The sequence below is a fragment of the Lates calcarifer genome, linkage group LG19 (assembly GCF_001640805.2).
Source record: "Lates calcarifer isolate ASB-BC8 linkage group LG19, TLL_Latcal_v3, whole genome shotgun sequence".
Lineage (NCBI taxonomy): Eukaryota > Metazoa > Chordata > Actinopteri > Centropomidae > Lates > Lates calcarifer.
Genome location: NC_066851.1, coordinates 6,120,995 through 6,138,014, shown reverse-complemented (window position 1 = coordinate 6,138,014; position 17,020 = coordinate 6,120,995). Strand labels below are relative to the sequence as shown.

Genomic DNA, 17,020 nt, shown 5'->3' with positions numbered 1-17,020 from the left:
TGCAGACTTTCATGTTTTGTCACAGGGCTACAGTACCTGCATCTGCTGCCCTTTTCCATCAATGATTTTTGTTGCTATGGCAGAGAATCGCAGGGTAATAAGTGTCAAATATATCATTATATCACATCCTTTGAAAAAAAAAACCCATCCATCTCATCTTCTAAAATCTCTTTCATGTGGAGATCAGACAAAACAAAATCTTTCTATTTTATATTTTATATGACCTGGACCCTGACCAAGCACAGCCTGCCATGTTTCACAACCTGCAGTATATAGACAGATGGGTGTCAAAAAAAGAAAGGGAAAGGCAAAGGAAATTGAGTGGAGAACAGGACGGCAATGGCCCCATCTATAGGGCACCTGGGGTCACTGATGAGTCATGCGTATGACAATGATGTGAATCAATCTATCTATCATCATGCTATGGCCTTCACAGTCACCAGGTCTCAATCTACTTGAACATCTATGGGAGATTTTAGGTCCGACATGTTTCACAGTGCTCTCCAACACTGTCATCAAAACAGCAAATGAGGGAATATGTTTTGGAGGAATGGTGTTCCATTCCTCCAGTAGAGTTCCAGAGACTCAATGCCAGTCAATGCCAAAGCATACTAAAACGTGTAAAAGAGAAAAGAGATCAGCGTCCCACCTGACAGCATCAGCATCAAATGTTCACACATCTAATCCCAGCATCATGAATGAAAGTGAACCTGGAACCATTCAGCGTTCAGTCAGTAAACAGGGCAAGGGTGTAAGTGTGCAGCATACATACAGTATGTGAGCTGGGTGACATCTCACCTATTGGTGTAAATAATGTGGTTTAGTGCTCTTGAGCTGAGGGTGATAGTCAAACCACCTGTAGATGAGTCAGGGCTCCTGTATTATGAACGCTACATGAAGCAATTTTAGCATCTGAGCTCCATGTCTCTCAGGTGGGACTTTTATCAGGCTGATACTGTGTTGTCTGAATTCATCATTAGAAACCTTTAGACCTATATTCATAAATTAGAGCAAGTATCCACACTTGGAAAGACCTCAACAGCATGTTGAACTAATTTGAGCATTAGCCAATGATAGTGATTGGTGCAACTGATACAATGGATTCAGTTATCTTAGATAAAGGTAAAAACATCTTGACTCTAAGTCAGTAATCATCATGCAGCAGATAACCATGATGAATACATCCATCCATTATATTTACCGCTTATCCGCTGAGGTTCGTGGGGGGGCTGGAACTAATCCCAGCTGACATTGGATAAGAGACAGAGAACACTCTGGACAGATCGTCAGTCTACCACAGGACTGACATTTAGAGACAGACAACCATTCACACTCACACAGACAACCATTCACACCAGGGGTCCCAGGGACAGAGCCTCTGTAGGAAGTGACTTTTGATATTTCTTGTTTCAGAGTCAATGGGCTTAGTGAAAAGACACAAAACAACTAAACAGAGATGCAAGATGACCACAAAGAGACACAAAATGAGAACAAAGAGACACAAAAGGACTGCAAACAATGCACCATTTGTACTAATTTCATGTCTCTTTCAGTCTCCCATATAGGAGGGGCGGGTGTCTTTTATTTGTCTGTGTCCAGGGGACAATTTTTCAATAATCTGTTCATGATGATTCAAGTGATAGTAGTAGTGGTAGTATTTTGTACCCTGTTAGGCCTTACAGCAGACTAGTAACAGACATGATTGGCCTTTAGTTTTAATTTGACTGTACAAATTGTGGCTCATGTCTCTGTGTATCTGTAAGTAAAATAGTAATAAAACTTTCCTTCCCTAAAAATCACTGAGTCATTCAATCACAATTCCTTTTTTTGTAGAAGCTAAGATGTTACTGATCATTCAATGAACAGATTAACAAACAAAGACGTCAGCTAATAACTAAGTCATTTGATTATTCTTTTACGTGAACTATTAATTAAACCTTCAACTAATAAGATATGCCAATTAATGAGGAAACAAATCATTTACGGCGACGGCACAGAGAAAGACAAAATGGCCTCTGAAGATAGTAAGTGTGAGGGAGGTTGAAATAAAAGAAAGAACAGAGTTATCATAGCTGAATTTAAAGGTCAGCCCTGGAGGATTATTAGACATCAGAGCAGGCGCGGCATGTCAGAGCAAAGCAAAAATCAAACAAATTCAAAGAACAGTGAAGATCAGCACACACACAGGCCACAGTTTGTGGTTGACCCAGCTTCAAGAAGTGTGGGGAAACAAATATAGAATTATCCTTGAGAGAAGAGACAGACAAAGCATTTTGTCTCCTTTTTTACCAACTGTGAACAAAGATACAGGTGAACCCACATGGATATCTCTGGATAAAACATTTTCTTTAGGACATACTGTTGATTTCAGGAGCAGTTCTACACAACTAAAGATAGTGTCTTTGCTATTTCCATCAAAACATTCAGTGGATATCAGAGGTGTGCACACTCTTTCATACAGTCTACTTTTGATCACCTGATGCCTGCAACGGAAACGCCTCAAATAAAGCTTTTTTTCCCCCCTGTCTATTGTCAGTTAGATATAGTAAGCAGAAATATCACAAGAGAAAAGACTGTTCATCTCTGACAGTGATGGAAAAGCAAACCACTGGGGTTGTGGAGTATAATTCTTGTTGAAACTACAGATCCTCTTCACATAGATTTGGCCATCATTCCATATTGTACCCACCAAGATAATTGGTGAGGCAACATTGTATTGGAATAATGTAGATAATATAGCTTAACTGTTGATTTGTTTGATATATATTTGGAAATTTGACTTTATTCCACCATTAGCCAATTTTCATCCAAATTTAGTACAAATTTTATTTGTTTTATTTTTTTAAGAAAAAATGTGAGTTAATATCGTGGATGTTTCCATCAACAAATGTCTACCTCCACAAATCAGCTGGTTCACCAAGACAATGCTCCAGTTAGGTACTATTAAACCACTACAGAAGAAGAGGTTTGCGATGAGAAGACAAAATTATTTCTCTGGTCTAATCAATAACAACAAGCATAACCCCTAGATTTTTGTTTAATACTGTCAATCAGCATCTGCAACATACTTATTCTGGGTTTCCAGTCACCTCCTCCAATGACTGTGATAAGTTCCTAAATTTCTTTGTTGACAAGATCTTAGATCACATTTCAACCTTGGATTTTATCACTTTGATAGAGTTACCAACCCTGTTCTACTGTCTGGACTCAACCCCACTTTCCATGCATGAACTTTGAGATATAGTCTCCCATATGCATTCATCATCCTGCCCTGCTGATACCATTCCTGCTAAATTTCTTAAAGAGTGTCAGTTCTCCTGTCTTTTCTCTATCATCAACCAATCTTCCTCCTCTGGCTGCATACCTAATTACTTTGAGACAGCCACTGTCTTCCCTCTCCTCAAGAAACCCTCCCTAAACACCATCAATACAGCTAACTACAGACCCAATTCCTGAAAAAGTTGCCACTCACCACTTTGCCCAACTGGTTGAGTGGAACAATATATTTTAATATATATATAAGTTTCGATCTGGTTTACATCAAAAACACAGCACTGCCACTGCACTGCCCAAAGTAAGCAATAATGTTCTTCGGTGTGCAGATAAAGGTGAAGGCCTGGCACCTGCTTATGTAGCAGACATGTTGAGCCCTAATTACAGCAGTCGGCCTCTCAAATCATCTGATCAACGCCTCTTATCTGTTCCCAGTTCATATTCTAAATCCAGAGGTGACCATACTTTTGAGGTTGTAGTTCTTAAACTATGGAACAGCTTCCCCCATCCAATTAGATCTGCTGAATCTGTGCTTTAATTGATGTGTATGTTTATGTATATATGTATGTATATGTGTACTATATGGAATGTGTGCTGTATAAACTATTATATCATATTATCAAATTATCAATTATCATTATAAAAAATCATATATCGTTGAAAAAATGAACACAAACTAAAGAGTTACTCATAAGACAACTTATTGCAAAGCTTTGATGAGTATTTAATGTTGACTGATGAAGAAATTCACTTTCTCATTCTCAGTAACTGTTTCTCATTTAATTAGATCATGTTCACAGTCAGATATAATACTTTTGATGGATTCTTGTAATTAAAATCATGCAAATAGGATTCTTATTCACCTGTTAGGGCTTATTTTTTAATTATTACATGATGGCTGAACATTAAAACATCATAACACAGTCTTTTTGCTCTAACAAGGTATTATAGTATGTGGATATTGTGTGGCATCATTTGTTCAGAATAATCACTCAAATTAAAGTAGTAATCTTCCATCTGGCAATTAAACACCTTCCAAGGTATTTTATCTCTCATTTTGTTCACTTACATTTTCCTTTAAATAGATGTTAAAGTCACATTTTATTGGTATTGATAAAATATCTCATTTCTAATCATCTAATACAAAATCCTTAAGTATCCTAATATATACCTGTAATATCTTTTCATCATCATCTACTGGATGGATTACCACTAAATTTTGTACAGACATTCATGGTTCCCAGATGATGAATCCTAATGACTTTGGTGATGGTGCCACCATGAGGTTGACATTGGTTTTGAGTGAAATGTCTTGACAACTATTGGATGAATTGCTACAAAATTTGCCCTCAGAATGATTTGCTTTTCATCTTGTGCCATCAGGGCCCAAGTATTCATTTGTCTAGTGATTTGGTTTACCCTGATCACATTGTATAATAGTATAGAGTATTATATACTACAATAAACAGAACATTGAGCAGTATAATCTATAACAGAATAGATCTGTATTTGGTGCACAATATTTGCAAATCAGTTTAATGGCAGGACAATTGTAGAGGAGGAGTAATGTGACTATCCTGAGTGTCCCTGACAATTGTGTAGATGTGTGTGTGTGTCTTGTATGAGTTCATGGATTGTGAAGGGGGCATTGTCAGTTGGTCAGAGTCTGTGGTCTCCACTGCTGTTGCACAGTCTGATGGCAGTGCACAAAAATTTAACATCAGGGTGTCAGCGGCTGAATGAGCTCCACATCTGCCACAGGTCATCACAGGGAGAGTAGGAGGGGTAAACCTAGGATAACTATTGATCTTGGCCTCCATCCTCCTCTCCACCACTAACTCCAGACTGTCCAGTTTTAGTCAAGCCATATAGTTGCCCTTCCTCACCAGCTTGTTTAGTCTGCTAGTCGTGATGCCAGCTCCCCAGCAAATCACAACAAAGAACAATGCACTGTCTCCTACAGACTGGGAGAAGAATCTTCAGTAGCCTGCTGCACACACTGAATGATCTGAGGCTCTACAGAAAAGTCTGCTCTGTCCCTTCTTGAAGAGGGCATCAGTGCTGTGTGTCCAGTTCAGCTTTTTATTGATTTGGACCACAAAGTATGAGTGCAGCCACTTCTTTTCCCTGGATGATAACCAGAGTCTGAAAACATGTTGACACATCAGTATGTTAAAATTGCTGTTGTGAGCATGTTAGCTTTTATTAAATACAATCTTACAGATCCACTGATATGGTTCTTAGTCTTGTTTACATTATAATTTTGTGAAGTAATGTCTTAGATAGTGTTTTGCTTTAATTTGCTATGGTTAATGCTTTGATACCCTAGATATTTAATGGATTTTCTGAGCTGGCTGTGCATCAAAACAAGGTCCATAGTACTTAATCCAATCCAGTCCAATAAGATATAGTACTATAGTTTTGAGACCACAAACAACAAGCCGATTTCACAGAGTCAGTGTATGCAATAAATCCGTCAGAGTGATACTTAAAAATACATCTAAAAATATATTTAAAAGCTTTTTTGATCATTATAAAGGCTTTGGTCCATCTGTATTGATCCAGACTGTGTTGTCCATTCGGAGCACTCATCAGATATTGATGAATATGTGTGATGCATGGTTGATGGTCTGGCTAACACTCCTAGTCACGAGTCACTCCCCTCCATATGAAACACACACAAGTACTGGAAAACACACACACACACAGTTCCTTGTACACCTATCTTTGTGGGGACCCGTCATAGACATATTGCATTCCCTAGCCCCTTACCCTAACCTTAACCATCACAACTGAGTGTGACCCTAACCCTGAAACCAAGTCTTAACCCTCAAACGGCCATTAATTAAAGTTGGGGGGGTTCAGCATTTTGGTCCGTATGAAGCTGTCAGACTCCACAAGTATGGTCCAGTATTTGGACCTCACAAATACAGTAAAACACCCCCCCACACAGAGAGAGAGAGACACAGCTTGCTGTTTTCCCATCAGAATTAAACTAGTTATTCTTTGTTGGGTGGGTCGATACAGGCAGGCAGGAGAGCAGAATGATCGCTAATGATCTCACTGGAGCATGTTATTGTAGAAGTGGTTCACAAAGGAGCATCTTTTTTTTTTTTTTTTTTTTTTTTTTAACTAATGTTAATTAAAGTGAGAGTGGTGGTCTAAAGCAGCAGTAAGTGCTGCTGCAGTGACTGCCTGTTCAGTGCTGTGGACGCTGTGGTGAAACTTATAAGCCATGGAGAGTTTAACTTTCCAGCAGAACTTTGGGGTAAAGGGGGTTTCATCTGGTGGATATCCCATTTGGGAATGAAAGTCTTGAAGCTCGCACTTTTATTAAACCTGCAGGGGAACGGTTCTGCATTTCAGAAGTCAGATTGACCAGCAGAGCAGCTGTTCTTCACCCACTGGGTCAATATGTGCAGTCAAGAGAGCAGAATGGCCACATCAGCACAGCTTGAGCTGTTTTGTGGCATCACTTCACTACAAAGAACAAAGATCTGAAAGTTAACTGTTACATGACTGGCAAAATTCATATGAGTCTAGATGCCATGTGAAATTTGTGCATTATTACTCAGATATTAACATTTTTATTTATTTATTTTGCAAATGAAAAACACATTGTTTTTCACAGTCCTCACAACAGCATATTAAAAATAAATACAAAAAATAAATGCTTAAAATGAGCAATGGGTTGAATTACTATTAGTCAGTAATTGATTATTTTACAGAAAATGTAGCTGATAATTGCTTTAAATAAACTGTGATTCAGCAGCCTTTGTGAACTGCCTCTTGGGATGGTTTTAAGTTCAGTTCCCTAAAGAAACAGAACGGCTAGTTGCAGTCTAGAAGAAAAAAAAAACAGAGCAGCAGCAGAAACTGCCTCTGATATCCAAGAACCTCCTGGAGCATATTACCAGAGATCTGGTACAAAATGCACATGTTTTAACAATAAAGAGTTTGTCATAGTCTATATTTGCTTCTCTGTGTTGGTTTTGCAGTGCAAATACATGTTTTCTTATTTCTTAATTGATTTTTTGTCTTCTCTTCAGTGAGCAGTTTACAGCTGCTTTTAGAAGTAAATTTAGTTCTGGTCAGGTTGAATGGTCCAGCAGGTACTTGCATCAGTTACAGTTTGGCAATACAAATACAATAGACTATGTCTGAAGTCATTACAACAAACAAACCACATGCTCATTTTTTACAGCTAGCTACTGATGTGTCTTTGGCCACATTTGCTCCTGTTTGCCTTAGTCCTCATAACCCACCACCACAAACCCCTTATCAGGTTCCTCATCTTCTTATATCCCACTGAGCATTCTGGCCAGATGCTGAAAATATGTAAATGTATCTGCACGTGTAATCTTTACTCCACTCAACTTTAGCTGTGTCAGTAAATAGTCACTCACAAGGTCTGTACCCATTTGATAATGTTAGCGAGTAAAGTGATATTTGTTGTTGTGTGGAGGGAAAGTGGCTCCAGGGAAATCAACACATACAGAATCAAGTTGTTGTAGCAATCATCTGATACCTGACCAGTTCGGCCAATCGATGATCTGCATGTGTGAGGGATCATCATGATTGACAGCTTATGAAGACAATTAACCTTCTGTCTTGCTTGTAGGTCATAAACATGATTTGTACATGTTTGTATTCATTTCTAAGTAGCTGTAAGCTAGCTAGCTATCTAACTCTGACAAATCTCTACAGATTTGTCTCAGTTTGGACACTGACTGCTCAAATTGGATTTCAAAGTGTCTTTTGTGTCATTCACAATGTGACACCAAGAACAACATAAAATCAGTGACAGCTTGAGCAGAACCAATGCGGTTACTAACAGAGTGCTATCATATATAGAGAGTTTAGTTTTTAGCATAGTTTTGTAGTGATGGAGGAGTTCTGTACTGCAACGTGACAGCAAAACTGTTTGGAGGGTGAGATGATGGACTTCTGTTTCTCATGCCTTCGCATCATCAGTGTAACCACACCTACATCATTAGCATAGCAACACATGCAGATAGATTGATGGTCTGATACGATCTGATCACTTGCAAATAACAGTGTGAACACTCTGTCCCAAAGATCTGACTTGAGAAACAGATTCACCTGCAGTCTGAACAAAGCCTTAGAGTTTCCAGAAAATGTTCAGTTGTGAGGTCATAATAACTCATGCATTTTTTTCATTGATTTTCTCTGAATATTTACACTTCCCTGGTTTGATTACACTTTCTGATGTTGGCTCTTACCAGTACCCCCTGCTGATGTGGAGCCTCCCAAAGCAAAACAGATACAAGTCAAGCACTGTTTGAAAATTCTCAACAGAGGCTGCACTAAAAGCCTACCACTGGGCACTGGCTTTAACGTCCTTGTTTTCATCTTGATTTGACAAAAAAAAACATTTTATCTGCACTTTTTTTGTTTAATGTTCACCTGTGAGAATCATATAAACACACTTCCCCTGTTTAAATTACTCTTTGTTCAGTTTATCCCTCGTTCCAGGTGTATTTGTACATCTCTCGTGTTGCTGTCTTTTCAGCCTGGTAAAATAAAACTTAAAAGCCAACATAGTGAAGTGGAGAAAATAAAAGTGTTTTGCCAAATGCAGCCACCTGTAGCTCTGCAACTCGGCGCTTTGGATGCATTTGCGTGACTGCAGGCACATTTATGTGTGTGTGTACATTTAATCTTTGCTGCAAAAACTCTCAAAACATCAATGCAAATAATTCAGTTTACTGTCGCTGCCCTGGCCCCGTTCCAGCTTCACAAGAGGAAGTGAAGCGTACAATAAGCAGCAGCAAATAAAGAGGGTGTTTCAGGGACACAAACAGCAAACACAATCACCATGTGAAGCCTGAGGAAATGCCAAATGCCAAACTGTGCTATGTCTCAGTGCCCACAAGAACACACTGTAGCCCTTTAAATGCTTGTTGACTCTTACATAAACACCGTGCTTTGACTTTCATATGAGCATTTTACATAAAAAGTTGTTGAATTGAACATGAAGCACAGGGACCAGGGCCTCGCTGCTTGTCCTGGCACTGAGCATTCAGGCAAACACACACGCACATTCACAAATTTAGCTACAAAATAGAAACACAAATGACAGAAAATTACAACCGGGAAGCTCTACCACAATCAAATATAATAGTTAAACACACACACATGCACACACCGCTCAAGCAAAAAATATTTTGGAAGCACAAGTCACCAGATCCATATCGCAAGTCAAGTGAACTCACATGGAACACAACGTAATGCCAGAAAAGTTATTTTGTGTGTAAACTTTTTCATGTCATTGTGCTGTTCAACTTATTTAGAAGTTCATGAGGCAGTAATCTGCCATGAGTTCAGCAGGTCTCCCTCGTTCATACATGTGTAATGAAATGGTTTCTTATTTATGCTGTGGTCCCTGAATCCGTCACAAAGCCAAGGAAAGGACACTGTGACAAAAGAGTTGCTGCTAATGTGTGTGTTTTATGCCCTAACAAGAGCTGAAAACCCCGAAAACTATTTACTTGGAGGGACAAAAAGGTCTGCATGAGTGTGTTTTCAAATTTTTTGTTTATTCACACAGGAGCACAAGGCTTTGTAGGCATGAAAGAAGAAGCTGTATTTGTATTTTTTAATCTTCTGCTTGAGGGACCTGAACATGCATGCATGCACAAACAGACTGAGCAGACTGAGCCAGAGAGATAGAAAAGAAAAGGCTGTTTTTAAAGAGAGGAGCTCAACAACAGATCGACGATTGTTTATTGTCGGGTACCAAAGTGTCTGTTTCTGAATTTTTCAGAACCAATGTTTAGGACACAGAAATCCAAGTCTGTTTGATGTTGCGAATCCTACTGTGAATTCTTGCATTAAGGTAGAACAAATGAAGCAGGTCTGAGTGGGAAAAACAAAGAAACACATTTCTTTCCTGTTTACAGGTTCCGTTTAATCTGGCCAGCAAAACCAAAGCATGGCTATGGCAACATCAGTGGAACTGTTAAAAGTTACACTCCTCCTGTATCTTCTGTGGTTCTGGAGGAGCTCTCTACACTCTAAAAAATGAACCATGATGATGTCACCAGGGTCATCTCAGCTCAGGCTTTGTTATTACAGATTGTTAACGTAAAGCCATGTGTTGTAACCTGGGGGTGTGGAATTTAAAGGACATTGGTGTTTACCAATCAGGAAGAGTCTGATGAAAGACACTTCCAAGTTGCATAATGGGAAATGTAGGATGTAGTGAGCTTAGTCCGTACTAGGAGGTAAAAACCTGGATATCATAGGTTCTGCTGCTTCAATTTTTTTTTTTTTTTTCTTTTGGTCTTTTACTCATGTTAAGGATCTGAATACTTCTACCACTGAAAGTCACACAGTAAGACAAACTAACTAACCAATCAAGGCAGCAGTGTTCCAACAACTCCTGTGTTCTCTACGGTAAAATTTAAGTTTGTCAATGGAGTCAGGTAGTGATATATAGTGATGTTTGTGGTTAAAAAAGAGATTCATGCACTTAAATAAAAAATCCTATCTCTGTAGGAATCCTATCCATAGTGCTGTCGGACATTTAAAATAACAATCTGAACCTGTCAGTGGCAAAAACAAGCACATTAGTGGACACACTTTGATGTTGCCCATAGGATTACACTGCAGCAGCGGTTCACAGTGGCCAGGTACACCGTTATTGCTCAATACAGGATCTACTCAAAGACTTTTGTTTCCATCAATTATTTACACTCAAAACATGGGAAAGTAAGAGTTTCAAGGCTCAAGTTAATTCAAGTCCTTTAATCCATACAAATACAGATGGAATTTAAAAAAATAACTTTTGGTTTAAAAGGGTGTTATGTGTAGGGTCACTGCAGTGACTTACATATCTACCTAGCTACTTAACACTGACTCAAAGTACTTTTACCGAAGTAAGTTTTTTTATTATTTACCTTGTGCTATTGCTACTTTAACGGAACTATAGCGTCTGGGTGTCTTGATCAGCAGAGGTTATAGGTCATATTATTCAGGACATAAAACAATTCCAGTAAAGAAATGTTTCTTTATCTAATCTGAAAAATCAAAGATGATTTTGTTTGCTCAAACAACACAGACACGGTGCAAGACATACAGCAGTTAGTCAGCAGTAAAGTGCACATCAGCATGTAGATTCATGCTGCATGGTGTGCACTGTGCTTGCAAAAAGCTTGTGTCCCCATAATACTCTCTCCCATATTGAGGCTAAGGCAAAACAGTTTATCAGCTGTGAGTTGTGTTACAGGTCTCTGGAGCAGACACGCATACTCACAGCACAATGGGTCGCTCACTGTGTGGAAATGTCACGTGAAGTCTTGCATGATAATGTTTTAATGAAGATAAAGTATAAGAATTTTGTGTGACCTTTATCTTTTTTTTTATCCAGAGTGCTGCAGAGGATCAGTCTGTGCAGCTGCAGAGGGACTCAAACTGTTTTCCACTGATTTAAAACACTGAGTGTTGGGATTCACTTTTTTGGTTTTCACTACATCTGAAAGTGCAGTGTACATGGCGAATGAGATTCCATTCATACTTACGTTTTCACATCTTTTCCTAATAATGTGTTCTTCCTCCTCCTCCTTTTAATGGCAGCTGGTCAACAACAAAAAATCTGCATGACCTCCACCGTCTGGGTCGAACAGAAACACCATCTGGAAAAGAAAAGGCAGGTTACTCCATTTTATCTTCAATGTAACCCTCCATCTTAACCACTTTGACTGTGATGCTTTGTGTTTCAGTAAGGCCAAACAGGTGTTTTCATTGACATATTTGTTGTTGTCAGGCAACTCAACAAGCACTGAATGGTGATTTGATGGAGAGCCAAGGTTCCAGGGATTCTTGGGCTGATGCATTGGAAGTCATGGATCACATTCCTCAGTTTCCAATGATAAAAACAGACATAAATGTTGATAAGGACAATACTGAGCAGCCCTCATATTGCTGTTACATTTTTGTTTTCTGTGTTATAAAATTGCTTGAGTTTTCAGGGTTGTCGTACACTCTCTCTGAGTTATTTAATTCTGTCACTACTGGTTGAACTGGTTTCGTCAGATTCACAGAAATGTATAATACTGTGAGTGATTTACATGAAGCAGAGTGTTTATCTGTGAAGGGAATGAGCAAAGAATGGAGAGAATGAGAAAAAAGGCAGAAGGAACCCTTTATTATGTTTACTAGAGCAGCTCTAGTTTCCTCCAGGGCCATTCTCTGAAAGCCTTTCTTACATAAAATAATAATTCTTTGTTTGTTTACAATGCTTATCTGTCCAGAATAAAGACTTGCTCTTTTCTCTTTCATTAATCTTCAGCTGTTCGTGCCCTCCACCTACACAAACACGCCTCTCTCTCTCTCTCTCTGGGAACACACACGTGGCAGGCAAACCCAACCTAACGCACGTTCTCTGTCTCTTATTGTCTTTCACGTGTGCACACTTTTAACAGCTGAGCCTAATACATGTGAGAAATCATGCACAGAGTGTGGTGATGTATTCATGTGAGATGATCCCAGGACTTCTGCCTATCTGGACAGAAGGGGATTGCATGAAGAATTGGGAGGAGGAATGGATTAAAGGATGGATGGTAGAGCTGGGTTAACATGACCCTAAATATTATCACAATATCATATTCATAGTGATCAATATTGATCATTTTCTATGTATACATTTAATACCGTTACTTAGACTTTAAAGATACACACATTGTTTCGGTGAGGTCCATTGAATACAAACATAAAGTAACTTGTTTGTTTACAAGAAAACTCCACAGGGTATTTTTTTAATTTGAAGATCAAGTATATTCACATATTGAAGATCAATTTTATTATCATTATGCAACACAAGATTGCACAACAAAATTGGAGATATAGTCCCTGTGCACCACTTACAAAAAGCAGTGTATCTGAAGGAACGTAAACAACAGCAACACACTGGTGGCAACACACACGACATCTCGGTAAACACTGTCCATCCATCCAGCTTGACTGCATTTGAGCACCAAGCATCACTGATGTAAACACAGAGTCCGCCTCCTCTCGTCCCACTGGAGTCCTGTGCTCTGTCAGCGCGGAACACGGTCCGCCCATCAAGTGCAACGGCTCGATCCCGAATGTTGTGATGGAGCCAGGTCTCTGAGCGAGCCTGAGTCTTACTCCATCCATTTAACTCTCCTGTGACTGAACATCAGCAGGCTCTCTTCCTTCTCTTTCTAGGTCGATCGCACTGCTTCAGGTGATGTTTGATCCGGCTGCTCTGGCCGGCTGATCGGGGACACTGAGGGCAGAGATGATCCAAGATCCACACTTAATCCAATCCCTGAGCTTCTTTCCCTGGTGTTGATGTGTGCATTTCTGTCACAAGTAATCACAGGCAACACAAGCCCCAGCAAGAAAGACAGCAGAGGAAAATCTAAACAAACAGGATCTTAAATAAACTAAATAGGTTTATAATGGTTCTAAACTATCATTTATTTTTGAGTTAATAATTTGATACTCCAACATGATATAACAGCTACATTTAAACAACTCAACAGCAACAATACTTTTAAATAAATACCACATGTATATTGGATATTGCACAACATTACTGATCATTCTAGTGACTTATGTGCATAAGTAAAATAAAAATGAAGTCACTCCACTATTTGAACTCTTCTCATATGGGGCAATGACTGAAAAGGAAGACATGAGTGATTGCTACGAGACACTTGTTCTGAAGTTTCAGTATTCTGTGATAGCTGGATGGAAACATCACCTTTTCAAATGGTAGAAATTAGTTGTATCTCCTGTCTTTGTCAGCACAGATCGCCTACATATCTTGCAGCAGATATACAATGGTCGGTTACTACTGCACTAGCAAGTTAGCTAGCCATCATAAAGGTTGCTGTGTAGAATGGTGCAGACAAACCCAACTTTTAACCCATTCCTTACACTTTTGCACTTTTGTTTTTGGTTTTGAAATGTGGAGAAATCTAAAGCTTGACAGGTTGTGCCTAGCTGTGTTTGCTAAGCAAGGACTGCACAATTGTTGGAGTGGAAAGGTTTAGAAAACGGTCAAACACTGCAACTAAAGTTTTAAAGATCATATAAAATGAACATTCTTTCTCATAATTACAGCCCTTGGTGGGAATGAAATTTATGAAATTTGAGAATTTGCATACCCAGAAATCCTGTAAGGTGATGTTACCACTGCACACATGCAAACAAAGACAAATTGTCTTATAGAGAACCACAATTTCCACATTCCTCGCTGATTCCTCACAGTTGGATTTTGGAGTTTCCAGGTTGATAAAACAGCATACAGATGTTTGAAATCTGATTCTACTCTTCCATTAAATGTAAATCCAAACCCTTAGTGGGAGTTTAGGTTATGTTCTGCATGGTGGCTCTGTAAACACAATCCCACTCACACACATCACCTCTACCTTGTGATATTGCAATGAATTTTAATGTTTGCTCTTCCTCATAGTATCCGGTAAACAACAACAACAACACCGACACGGAGAATCACTTAAAACAATGCTGCCAGCAGCAGTGTGAAGATAACACCGGAGGTGCACTGGAGAAATCCCCTGAGCTCCTGGAGCCACATCCAAACAGCTGCAATACTATTTTAGGAATCGCTGCTCAACCACGTAACATGGTGTCCTCAACATGTTTTCCTATCCTTTTTTTTCCTTGTCGTCCTTCCTCCTCACTATTATCATTTACTTCCACGGCAAACTATAGAAGAGATATGTCGCCTGCTTCCAGCTCTTTGACTCTAGATTTCATCAATTTCCACAGCCTTTTGGGTGGACAGCAGGTCCCCGGGGAGCGCTGTGATATTTCCTCCTCATTTCCTTTCATCTTGCAGTAGAAGCCACCAGGCTTATCTGTCATATAAAACTATCTCCTATAGCAGAGATAGACAGGTAGCATCAGCTGACCAAAGAATATTCATAGAGGAGTTCCTGGGTTTGGTATTCATCAGCACTGCATAAAAGCTGTATCAGTTACATTAAAGGAATGATCACAAAAGGAGGCATCACATATGTGAACTATGTTGGAAGCATTAATGGATGAATCAGAGTTTTAAGCATTATCGCTGTCTGAGGAAAAGTGTGACTCAATCTTAACTTAGCCAAGAGAGGTCAGAGAGGGTTGACAGTAATGACTGGGATCTTCCAGATACAATGCTAATTTTCTATTGTCAGCCTCAATGGAAATAAAGTGTCTTGCTCATGTTTTTGGAATAAAGAGCAATATTTATTCATTTCCATGAGACATGTTTTCCAGGAATCTTACGTCTGCTTTTTCAAAGGTTGACAACATAATGGAGGCTTGAAAATGATGTCTTTTTAAGAAGTTCTCACACACACACACACACACCACACACACACATCACATTTATTGCATCTGATTCCAAACAACAAGGAGATGACTACAAAATGTTTTTCCCAAATACAAAAACTAGTAATTTTGTAAATACAGACACGCAATTGGAAACCTATTACTACAATCTAAATGTGATGGGTAAGTGACAGAAATGTTACGTTTTGTTCAATCAGTTCTGATTCATTCTGAAAGAAAAAAAAAAAAGTTGGAGAAAATTAGATCTGTGGATTTTATTAGAGTGGTGTAAAAACACATACAAAGCACTTTGTAAATGTAGTAATTGTACATTAACACTTATCTGGTGTGACTACAAAGACCACCAAATTTTTCAGGACATTTGAAGATTTGAATGTGGTGCCCCAGAAGTGGGTTGAGGTAACAATGCAGCCAGTCAGTCAGTGGTAGTTGTAAACAAATAATGCTATTATTAACTTCAGGACCCATTAGCACATTTGCAGAACTGAAAACGTTACAGTTAACATTAGTTAAATAAGTGACTTATGTTTTATAGAAAATCAGTAATTGTATGAATTTGTCACCAAGCAGTCGCACAAAGAAATTGCTTAAAGTCTAATTTTCCATTCTAACACTTATTAAATTAATTAATTTAAAGTTGACTCAAACTTGCATCCATCTTTAACAATATTAAATGACCCTAAATGAACAGCTTATGTTTTCTTCTGCTCTTGGCATTGTTATCTGACCAAAACAGACACATGTAACAGTTTCTAATGTACAATGGACAGTAATTTAATTGTTAGAATGTAATTAAATGTAATATCATTACAACATTTAATAAAATCCATATCTGCTTAAAGATTGTGTGGGGGGGTGGAGGTGGGGGTGTGCAGTGGCAAAGTGTATGAGTGCATGAGTGTTTTCATCCAGGTGATAATTAACATGACATGAGGTGGACAGCTCGCAGTGTGCTCTGTTCAAATAAGCACTGAGTTAATGGACACTGGTAGAAGGAAAACATCATTTATTTCACCGCTGGCCTTCATTATGTTTCCATCTTTGGCACATTAGCTGAGGGTTAATTTTGGACAACTGCTTTCCTATTTCATGTGATCTGTCAGCAGTGTCGCAGTCGGAGAAGTTAGTGCTGAGACAGGGTTATATATTGCTGCATTGTGCACATTGGTGATGTGATTTTTGTTATAAATGTACCTAAACAACCATAGTTACTTGTAGAGTAGAGCAGACTCAGAAGAGCACACCTGTGGTTCATGCAACCAAAATGTAGACTTTAAGAATATCTGTAGAGTTTTCTTGTAAACAGACACCGTTATGTTTACACTCTGTAAACACACTAACATTTGAATACATTCCCTTCTTATAAATCATGTATATGTGTATGCATGTTTTATAG

At 38.8% G+C, this 17,020-nt stretch overlaps 1 long non-coding RNA gene across 1 annotated transcript in view; it reads right to left on the bottom strand.

Annotated features, from left to right (window-relative positions):
* Positions 1 to 17,020, bottom strand: part of LOC127143636 (uncharacterized) — a 60,362-nt gene that overhangs the window by 24,643 nt on the left and 18,699 nt on the right. Inside the window, exon 2 of the long non-coding RNA XR_007815207.1 lies at positions 11,817 to 11,930. This is a non-coding gene — a long non-coding RNA (uncharacterized LOC127143636). The remainder of the gene's footprint in view (positions 1 to 11,816; positions 11,931 to 17,020) is intronic.